Source organism: Odontomachus brunneus, unplaced genomic scaffold (assembly GCF_010583005.1).
Source record: "Odontomachus brunneus isolate Ranch 3 - 2012 unplaced genomic scaffold, Obru_v1 Obru_scaffold_158, whole genome shotgun sequence".
Taxonomy (NCBI): domain Eukaryota; kingdom Metazoa; phylum Arthropoda; class Insecta; order Hymenoptera; family Formicidae; genus Odontomachus; species Odontomachus brunneus.
Genome location: NW_022639608.1, coordinates 635600 through 647306, shown reverse-complemented (window position 1 = coordinate 647306; position 11707 = coordinate 635600). Strand labels below are relative to the sequence as shown.

The 11707-nt window shown below is 46.6% G+C and overlaps 1 protein-coding gene across 1 annotated transcript in view; it reads left to right on the top strand.

The window, feature by feature from the left end:
- Positions 1-11707, top strand: part of LOC116850871 — a 488766-nt gene that overhangs the window by 119037 nt on the left and 358022 nt on the right. The gene's annotated exons all lie outside the window — the stretch shown is intronic.

Below are 11707 nucleotides of genomic sequence, written 5' to 3'. Positions count from 1 at the left end.
CCCCCCCCATTATTCTTTTGCCTCTGAGTCCCCTATGTCCCAGGTGTGTCTTTCGTTTTTATATTTTCCCACTCTCGACGTCTCTGTTCTTAACGAATTGCTCGTGTTCGATCAACGCGTCGGCCGCTTTTCTTTGATTCGTGATTAAAGTTCCCGCGTGTTCCCCGCGGCGCGAGACGGGCATTGGAATCCATAAATTTGGATTAGCAGAGAGGTAAAAAGTTGCCTTACGCTGTGAGTAAACTCAAAGACGCGCATAATTCATTTCGCGGAAGCTACTTACCCGCCAGTTTATCTGCCCGTTGCACAATTACGAAACGCGAACGTGTACCGTCCGTGCGATGATGTACACCCTCCCGCGCGTGTACTTCGTTGCGCGAGCCATATTGCTCCATAAATACTGAAGAAGGATATCTTCTAGCGAGTCTTTCGAGGGCGGATGTTTCCGAATATCATTCGCAGAAGGCGCGACGACCGGCAACGCCGTCGGCGTTATAAATGGACGCTATAAGCGCTACATTTTTTACACTTGGTCCTGTATACGTGTGTAGAGTTACACGTTCAATTATATTTGGCAATTAGTTAGGCGTTTGCGCGAAAATAAATAGGGCGCGAGTGTCCCCGGCATCTTTTAAATCACCGTATGAGATAGAAAGGGAACAATTGCGTAGACTGTCGGTATTCATCAGACATGATTCTCATGCAAGACTCGGTAGAGATAGAGATACGCTCGCAGAATGTTTGAAATGACGACACAACTCAACGTGCGTAATGATCTCGCGTCGCTCGCCGTTTGAGGCTCGTCTGCAGTAAGCCTGATGTAAGCTGGAGTCAAAAGTAAAAATGTATTTCGCTTACTTAGAAGGAATACTTGCGGTATGAGAAAGCTAGAATATAGGCGGGAGCGAAGTAAATAATTTCTAACTCCATGTCAAGCTTAGTCACGTATTGTAGATGAGCCCTCGCACTCTTCATTCGACGATGCTCCGTGCGCGGCATACATTGCAAACTCCTTCCCCACTTAATGGAAATAAATTCCGCCCCGCGATAGTTTACGGGCGACCTCGTCATGTGGACGAGGGGTGGCATTCAGACAAGGTCGGCTACCAGATGCTGCTAATCGGAAAGAGGAGCGATGAGAGATCTATCGTCTATGAAGGATGCGCTGCTCTTGGATGCTCGCTAGCTGGCTGGCTGGTTGGCTGGTTGGCTGGCACGCTTTATTACACACGCGCGCGCACACTGCCACGGAAATGCAGTATCCAGTGCCGCGTGCGCGAGAGAGCGCGGATCCCACGCTGTAAATCAAACACTACAGACCATTAGGGCGGCCATAACTCGCCGATATCTCGAGGACCGCCAGCTTATTATATCCCGCATATATAATTCGACGAAGTGCGGGCATCCGTTCCGGGGTAGCGAAGCGTACACTCGCCGTCGCCGCGTCGGATGGACGGACCGGATGGATGGATGGATGGATCGAGGCGCGCGGCATAATTGATCAGGAGTCCCGATCGATTGATCCTCCAGCCGCGCGATCCACACGGCGCAAACGTCGTTGGCGATTCATTATTCAGCCAGGGGGCCGAGGGGAGGACGGATGGTGGTTACCGTGCGATCATCGTAATTGGTTTTAATGCCTGAAAATTTTAACGTCAGCGGCCGATTATATATCCGCGAGCGCGTAATTAATGATACACCACATTGGCGTGCTGCGCGAACACGAGTAACGGATAAAACGTGTCGATTTGCAAAATTACGCGGCGCGCTAGTTCGCTCGAGAGAGTAGAGGGAAATCGAGACGGGTCGCGCGATTTTTCCCACGAAATTCTTTTTCTTTTTTCTCTCTTTTAAAGGGAGTCACATCGCGAGAGTGAACAAAGTCAAAAGTGGAGATGACGATTTCCCGAGGCTTGAACTTTCTATTGGATCGGCGAGAGTAGCGTGTCTTTCCTTAGGTGTGTCTTCAGCTGCTGCACGCGATATGCGAACACGCATGAAGTATAAAAACGTTTTGATATGCCCGCAGAGAGCGTAGTAATAAAGTAACGAAAAGGCGATATACGATATACGTCGTGATCATCATATTCAGGCGGTTGACAAACCGGTACGCGAAACGGCAAACGTATCGCGCGTTCTGGAACGTTTCAGACCGATCGGTTATGCGTGGCTAGATGAAGCAGAGACGACGAAATGAAACGAATTGCTTGAGTTGGCGCGAAAGACGCGGCCGCGGCTTGCACGGCGACACGCTTCTCGACTTTTATCAAGTTTTCTCGGCATGTATTTCGAGCATCTCGATATGCAGTTGACCACCTATCTCGATTCGCACTTCGATAAAAAGTTGGCTCATGGCGGACATTGTAAAAAATTCGTCGCACGCGTCCGGAATTGAATATAAAAATTTCAGGTAGTTTTCAAACGTTTCGCCGACGCGCGTGTTTGTATCCTTTCGATCGATGCAACCGTGTGTGTGCGTGTATGTGTGTGTGACCCAGTTTCGAAGTCAGTCAATCGGTATTTGATCGGCGGACGTGTCGTCTCGTGCCGTTAATTCGCATTCGTGGGACAGCGCGCTTCAGAACACGATCGTTGCGAAATCGCCGCCGGTGGTGCAGGGTCGCGAGTATTTTCTGTCCTGTTCTTAGAACGTAGGAATTTATGAAGTCTCGCGGACGCTGGAATTCCGCCGAGGACAATAAATTTCGCGGTGTCTTTAAAACTGTACCTGTCGAACAGCGGGACAGTTTCCGACAAGTGAAATATGTTTTGCGAAAGTGACAAACACGCCGCGACGCCGTTAAAATCCGGCGCGCGCTCCCGCCACGTTCCTCTTTCCGAGATATGTTGTGCATTCGGCCCAGCTGCGCTCATATGTAACCTGTAATAGAATAGTTGTTGCTATTTTTGCGCGCGCGCGCGCACGCCACCGTACACAGGAACGGAGATCTTTTGATCAACTCGAGACCTCAAACACGATCTCGCTCTTAAATGCGAACGCGGATATGCCGCGTCAAGCGCACACGTGCAGCGGCAGGGCTGTCGTCTCGAACACGTGGGCCCCTACGGTCGTCGCCCCCTCCGTCGCTTCCTCTTTTCATTCAGAGCTCTAACGAATATTACCATCCCAAACCGAGATTCTACACTTTTCGTTGCTCCATTATTACGCTCTCTGCAGCTACTCGAGACGTTGTTACATTTAATTTCAATTATTGCAATAAACGAGAGTCCGCGCGTTTGAGTCAGACAGCTGTCGAGGTCGTCAGTTAGTGTCAGAATAGCAATTCATATCAAAAATCGCAAAAGGGATATCAGGAGGATGTCTATCGTAAGAAAAATTAACCCGCTCATTACAATAAATAGGATTGCGCTGGGCGGCTGGCAAAATTGCCAATTACACGCGGAAAAATGCATACTGCACTCAAGTAAGTGTTATTTGTTTCAAGAATTTTATGAGTTTATGTATCCGCAAATTTATCATGAGCATTCATCACAAGTATTAAATTTGTTCCAATTAAATTCTGAATCCTAATGAGTTTAGCATTACAATAAAAAATAGTAAATTAAGACAAAAATTCGACTTGTCTACTACATACAGAGTCGAACAAAATTTTTTTACAGGTTTAAGTTTTACAGTATTCTTGTGAAGAGGATAAATTTTTCTCTCATAAGATAATATTCTGCGTGTTGACACTAGCTATTACTTAAAAGAAAAGGAAGGTAAACTGAGTAATCGTTTCTCTTACAAATAAACCTACTCAAAAGGTACACTCCGATTTCTTTCTAATTTCGCATAAATATAGAAGTACAAAAAATATTTGTCATATTTTTTTATTTTGGCCCATTTTGAGTTTCACGGGCAGTTTATAGCTTTTTAATGTTCTTACTCCTATCATCAACAAGTACAACAAAAATGTATAAGAAATAAAATTGAATACAAAATACAGTTAAATAATTTTAACAAAATCGACATAGCTGAGACACGAACTATTCTAAATTTCCTTAATCAAAATTCCAACCGAAATATTTTAAATCTGTGCTAAATTAGTTAAAAATAGTTCGAATCTCGACCAAACTGAGAAATTATTTGCGCAAATAATTTTTTTTCAACTTTTTACATGTTTTGTTCAAACAGTTTATTGTTTATACACATAATTTTACATATTTGACTTCATATTCAATCATATTCACAATCAGCATTTACAAACCAAAAATGCCTACATTTTGTATTCAATTTTATTTCTTATGCATTTTTGTTACACTTGTTGATGATAGAAGTGAGAACATTAAAAAGCTATAAACTTCTCGTAAAACTCAAAGTGGACCAAATAAAAAAATATGACCTAAATATTTTTTGTACTTTTACATTTGTGCCAAATTATAAAGAAATCAGAATGTAACTTTTAAATAGGTTTACTTTAATATTGTTAATAGTGGAATAATATTTTTCTGTGTGTACTATTAGAACAGCGGCAAAAAATCGCAATAGGGAAATTAAATTCCTCTATCGCGGGAAATTGCAGTAAAAGGATGCTGTTTATCATAAAAAAAAAGGAAAATTGATTTTCTTGTTCGTGTACATTCGGCCGGAGTTTAGAAACGCGCTCGGCGCAATACGTGCACGCGTGCACATGTTCGTGCGTTCTTTCCCCTCCCTCTTTCTGTTCCTCTTCTGCGAGTCGGGTTATGCAATGAGTCGATCGAAAATAGAAGAAGGCTCCGACGACGTCGTCGTCGACGACGACGACGACCACGACCACGACGACACCGACTACGACGACCACAACGACGTCAACGACGAGAAGTGACACGCTATGCCTTCTCGGAATTGGACGAGAACTATAACACTCCATCGTAACACGTGCTTCGTAGATTTGCCCGATCTGATACCCTTCCGCCCCCTTTTTTTACGGCGAGTTTTACGAGCGACAATTTCAGCAGAACCGCGCGAGCGATTTGCTCACCGAAAATTATTACCGCATTTTTGCATAGACCGCGTAATGTGTACGTGGAAAAAAAATATATGTATGTATATATCCGACAGAATTAATACATTCCGACGCATTGATCATAGCTGGGAAATGAAGGGGCGATGAATGGAAATCGTTACAATGTGGCTTCCCACGTCGCGCGCGACGCATTGTTCCGCGACACCCGGTATTAAATTAAAGGACCCGGTAATTGGATCCTCGTCATGTTACACACGAACTCGCGCTGTGTAGCTCGCTCGCGCGCGCGCGTCGCTGTGTGTTATTCGCTATGCGTCGTTGTATATTATTCTGATACATTACTTATACGGGCGCGAAATGCGCGCAGTTCCTAACGAAAGTTTGTTAGTGCGCAGGGGAGTATAGCGATTGAATGACAATCAAGCAAAATATTAACGGACGCACAAATTAACAAACGGCCGAGTGTAAACAGGACGGCCGGGCGATTGATAATTGCCAAGTCCCATTGACGATTATTCGGTTAATTATACGTTATAAATATTCGAACGACGTCCATTCGCCCGCTAATAGTTACCAAATACAGACGTTAAAACATTCACGCAGCACGCTTATTGTGGCGTTATTAGTTCCGTACGAAAGAAGCATTGTTAGGTTTTTCTATGTGTTTGTATGCGTACGTGCGCGTACATATGCGGAGAGAATTTTACGGAAAAAATTACTATACAATTTTGTAGCCGAGCAATACATTCACATTCTGTAGTGGTTGACCACCCTCTCATTTCAAATGTGCTATTTATATTCTAGAAACTGAAAAATGTGCCAAAAAAAATATAATCTTTCAATGAAACCCTTTTATTATATGTACAGTTTTAAGAAGATTCTTTTGAAACCAAAAGAAAAATATTCCAAGGAATGTTTTTGAAGCTGGGGAAATTTCTTTTGTCTACAAATCTTATTCTTAATAAAAATTTCTTCTAGCAAAAGAGTACTCTGCTTCAAGTAAACATATTCCTCTTGATATAGAAAAGAAAGAGAGAAAAATGAATAATATCTGGTAGATTAATAGTCCATACTTCTCACCAGAAGAGGAACATTCTTTCGATAAGGGTTTCCGCTAGAATATGCGATTACAGAAAATATAGCTCCTTACAACTAAAGTTCTTTTTTTAGGTGTTGGAATATTTCCCCTTTGGTTTTAGAAAAGAGGATCCTTTTGAGGCCGTACATAAGAGGATTTCGCCAAGAATGAGATCATATCTTCTTGGGTGTGTTAAAATAAATTTGCTACGTTCTTCCCGGAATTTATCATGTTTATTGGTAAAATGGACCTTACTGACAGTCTGTTTCTGCGCACTACTATAGATTGGTAAAATTGAAGAGAGAATTTATGTGAGAAAAAGAATATAATAATTTCTCCGTGTATGTGTGTACGAAAAATCAGTTCGACAGTAGCTTCGGATAATTTCGCGGGAATGAATGGGAACGCTTCAAAACTTTTGACATCTTTCTTTATGAACGGCGAACGCAGGTAGCGCAATTTGAAGTCTCGGAAACATTTTCGGCGAGCAGCAGAGGCGAACAGCCCTGTGATGCAAACACGATCGATCGGGCTCGCACTTGGCGAAAATATTCGTTGGAGCTCGTAAAACACGTATCGCACGCAATCGCATGCGCGCGATAATGAAACGCGCGAGAGCGCATTATAATCGCGATATTTAAAGACAGTAGGCGATAACACAAGTTTATTATCCAGTCGGCGGACGAATTAGTCGGGGAACGATCATTTCGCTGCCATTAAATCGCAGCCGTCGCGGCAAGACGAATGCTCGCCGGTAATTTGATCGGTATCGAGTCGGGTGTATCGCGCGGGCCGTAATTAACGTAACGCTGAACTCATCATATCGCCGTGAGTTATTGTACGCGGACGGCGAATGTCTCCTTTCTGCGCATAAGTAGATACTATTTCCATGCTAATAGCCAATTTCTGCGTCCCGGCCGAAACGCGGAATATCGTCCCGATAAATCGCGATACGCCGCGGAAAGAAGCTCGCCTATTTCCCGTTGGATTTATAAGTCGGCAAATTTACGACTTTGTCGCCGCCGCCGCCGTCGTTGACATAATTTAGCACGCGAATGCGCCAGATACGTCGACGTTACGCAAACTCGAATCTATCCGCGCTAATTAATAATGCGCCCTATATAGGCGATCGTTATCGGCAAATACACGTGCGAATGTGACACTTTCGCGAACGCGGCGGTCTTCCACACTCTCGCGACACTGATGACGGTGATGGCGGTGGTGTTGGTGTCGGTAGTTGATCATCGCGCGCCGTTCTCGAATGTTTCGAAATACGGTGGCGTCGCGTCGCGCTTATCCCGAAGCGACGCTAAATAAGCCCGCGCCGGGGCTGAAAGCATATTTTGCCACGCGCGGGTAAAAGCGTATTTTTGTTTTCGGGATTATTTCGAGTGCGCCGCGGGACAGTCCCCGCTTCGGGACAGTCGCGCATGTTCGAGAACACATAAACATGATATTTCGAAATATCCGACGTGTAATTTGTATAACGTGCGCCCGCGATCGTCAAACAAATAGTCGTTATGCGCCGGTTACGCGAATGGCTTTTACAAGTTTTACACGGCTGCACAATTAGCGATCGGTGCCGCTTGAACGGAACAAATTTCGCGGCGATCCGGCGAGGCTATAATCACGATAGTGGCGAACGGACTGAAATAATAAGGGAGCGCGATCGCCATTTCCCGCTTAATTGCCGCTACGTGCAATCGAACCTGCCCTCCCATCATTCCCTCCCTCTCTCTCTCGCTCACGCGCAGCGGCGAAGTCTGCTGGCGGCTTCGTTGCCGCCGTATTAGACGCAATTAATAAACGATGCTGTGTATCGCTGTGTATTATTGTCGACGAGCACTTGTCAATGCGTGCGCGAGCGCGCGTTTTAAGCGATGGAGACCGCGCTTTATTCGCGCGTCGCGGCAGTGCATCGTCCCGAAATATTGTGACGGCGGGTTTAGCCGGCGAATAAATTCGAATGGGTAAAAGCATATTTTAGTCGCCGCCGAATGTCGCTTGTTACAGTTTCGATTTGGTCGAGAGTCGCTCGATGAAGCGACGAGCGGGTCGGAGGGGAGGAGGAGGAGTTAAAAAGGGGGATGGAACCGCTCGGCGATGGGAATTCAATGTTTACCGGCGGAGAAATTAAACTGAAGCTTGTGTCAATATCGTCCCCGGCTTTCGTCGCTGTCCCCGCCTCCACCCCTCCCGTGTATACCTGTGTTACCTTTTTAAATCCCCCGCGGATTCGGAAAGTTTTTTCCTCCCTCTCTCTCTCTCTCTCTCTCTTCCTCCCTCCCTTCTTGCTGCGCCGACCCCCCGCGCCAAGTTACGCACGCCACGCCGTCGGACCTACTCGACCGTTGTTATTCGTGCGCACAATCGGACGGCGGCAGCCCGAAAATCCGAGCATAAATTACGACGAATGCCGGTCAGCATTCTTATGATTTATCAGCGAAAGCCGATTCGATCTGTCAACGAACGGCTGGACACGTGGTCGTGTTGGAAACGGTCGTTATATTAGTCGGAGTTCTGTCGCGAAGTTCGATGCTGAAACAGGAGTAGTAATTAATGACCACGTGGGTGGCAGTACATTAATATTGCGACTATATTTAACCGCGGCAACGGCACAATTTCTTTTTTTTATTTTTTTTTTTTACGATACTATCTGCTAACGAAGTTTCATGGAATTTTCGCCCAAACGAGTGAGAATAACTGCGAAATTAATGCATGACTTAATGTCGTCCCTCTGCAAGGTAAATTTTCCACGAGTTAATATAATTTATTATTTCACATCGTATAGCACGCGTACATAACTCTTTCTCTTTCCTCTCACGTAACTCTCACGCACACATACACAATAGCGTTATATAGAACATATTATATAATTTTCCCGGTAAATCTTTCTCTCTCTTTCTCCGAACGACAACACCGCGAAGATAAATTCGCTCCTTCGCTTCTATGCATTTGACTTTATCGGAAGAGAGCGGAAAAGTCCCCGCTGGATTCTCAGTTTTTCCACCATTTCCCGCGCACTTCTATCGGACCTTTTGAGATTATCGGCGACCCGCGAGCAGATCTCTTTGTGGTCGTAGCAGGATCGGGGCACAATGGCGCTACAATGCTACCGCATCGAGCCGTAAAACCATAGCTTTGGAAGTCGTAAAGCGATGCGAAACGTAATGCGCGTAGTGAATGCCGGGCTGCGTGCACGGCCTGCATCCGATAGACTCGGCCTTTCGCTACGGCTAAAGACCGTGTATAATTAGTAGTTACCTCGTTGCGTAGTGTCGCAGCAAGTCGAAACTCTCTGTAACGTTAATCATGAAAAAGTATACGATTCAGCTGCCGCCACAGTGGCTCTGAAAGACGATGACATTACGAAAATTTGTTCATTCCACATGTCACAGCGCGCACAGTTTTGCCCCGCGCGAGCTATTACTCCGCTATCCCGCTCATTCGTTGAACAACTACCGCGTCGATTGTGCGTTTCTGTTTGCTAAAGTCTAATTTTATTCAGCGTCTGTTAATTCCCAAACGCCTGTAATTTAAACGTAACAATGCTCGAAACTTTCATCGCGGGGAAATCGCCGGCCAGTTTCGGGAGAGTGCGTCGCGCCGACCATATGCACACGCAAAAAAAATGTTTGATATTTGTAATCGTAATCACATAGAGAAACAATTATTACGAATTATGGTCAAACCATAAGGAAAAAACCATTCTTTTTATTAAATTCAACGATAATAATGTGATAAACCATTTTCGTGTTGGAACAACCAAAGAATATGGTTGAAAAAAACTATAATTTTAGTTTGATCAACCGTTCTTTTTTCTCTCAGTGTACATGCTGTCAAGCGCTCGACGTGATCGCGCGTCCCTCCCATTTATCATGTTGAATTTTTTGGATTCTTTGGGGCGATTTGACGCAAATGCCCGCGCGGAATGCCGAATCACTCTTTGTTTGTATCGAGCGCGAACGATTTCGGCAAGGACCAAAAGACCGTGGGGGGCGGGGAGCGCGAGGGCATGAGCGCGCACACGCTGCAAAAAAGATTTATATATAGCGGCGGAATAATTTAAAGTAATTAAAACTGCGCCGGTGGCGCGCTCGTGCGGTAATCCGGGCCCGACAAATTTCATTTTGGGCGCCAGCGTTGTTTGCCGCGGTCGGGTAAGCGCGCCACTCCACTTTCCGGCGCTTTCCGGCGGCTCGTGCATGCCGCGCATGCTGAAATTATTCGTTCTCGCGTGGAGAGCCATCGGCGCTATTCGGCCGGAAACAGCCGATACAATTTAGATATTCAAGTCGAGCGCCGGGGCCTCATTGTTGCGCGCGCGATCGGGGAACGGAAAACCCGGAACGCTTCCGCGCACGGTCGGACGGACGCGGAAATTTCGTTTGAGCGTTAAATGCGGCTGTTAAATGTTGCGTGAGCGCGGCTGGGCTAACGCAACGGCTCTACAAAATTTAGTAGTTTACAATTCGTTTCTGATATAATTAAGTTTCAAGGCGCCCGACGGCCTCTCACTAGCTTCGACGAGTATACTTAAGGCGCGTGCGTGAGAAAATTCAGGTCGGGAAGGATGATTATAAGATTATTTTTGCATGCGTATCGTTGTCACGCGAAGAGGAAACTTGTTGCCGCCAAGTCACCGCTACGCTGTCACTTCGGCCATTTCGTCCGAGGCTCGCAATCGAAGTAGTTAAGGCCGGGAGGACAAGTAGACACAGACATTGACATTTTTCGACACGGGCGCGATGCATCGCTGCTATCTCGAGGAGAATCCACACCTTGGCAGAAGAGCAGAAAAGCAGAAGCCAATGAGAACTGGCGCTGGTAGAAAAGCAGAAGCTGTCGACCACCAGTTGACCATCAGCGCAAGTTCTGATTGGCTTTTGCCTTTCTGCTTTCTTGCCAAGATGTGAATTCTTCCTCAGACAAACGTGCGAGATCTATCTCAAGGTATTTTCTCCTGATCTCCGTCGCGAGATTTCTTCAGGCGTCACTGGCGATCGCGATCGATATCGTATGGACAGATCGATACAGATCAACGGGAGATCGCGATCGCGCCGTTGCCGTGCACCTGCTTCGTGAAATGCTGCGCGTCTCGCGAGAGCCGGGCAGCGTGGGCAGGCGCGTTGGAGTGACGTGGAGTGGAGTGGTAGAGAGAAAGATAGATGGATAGGTAGATAGATAGAGAAAGAGAATGAGAGAATGCATGCGTGCGAGTTTTCGGCGGTAGGTAGGCAGATAGGTTACACGTACGTTTTCGTACGTTCGTCCACACGTACGTACTGTGCGTGGCGTGAAGCGCCGTGGACGCGTCGAGCGTATGCTGCGCGCGGATAGGAGAGTAGCAGAATATAGCCTCGCGGATGGGTCGATAACGCGCAACTCTCTCGCGATGCCACGCTGCCGCGGCCCCCCGTAAGCCGAGCTTTCCTCTCATTCCGTCGTAAGCTCGCACTCTGGCACATCCACCCGCCGCTGCCGCCGTCGCCGTTGCTACCGCCGCCGCCGCCGCTACCGCCACCACTATCACCATCACCATCACCATCTGGACCGACCGACCGATCGACCGATCGACCGATCGACCGACCGACCGACCGACCGACCGACCGACCGAACGACCGACCGACCGACCGACCGACCGACAGACCGACCGACCGACCAACCGACCGACCAACCA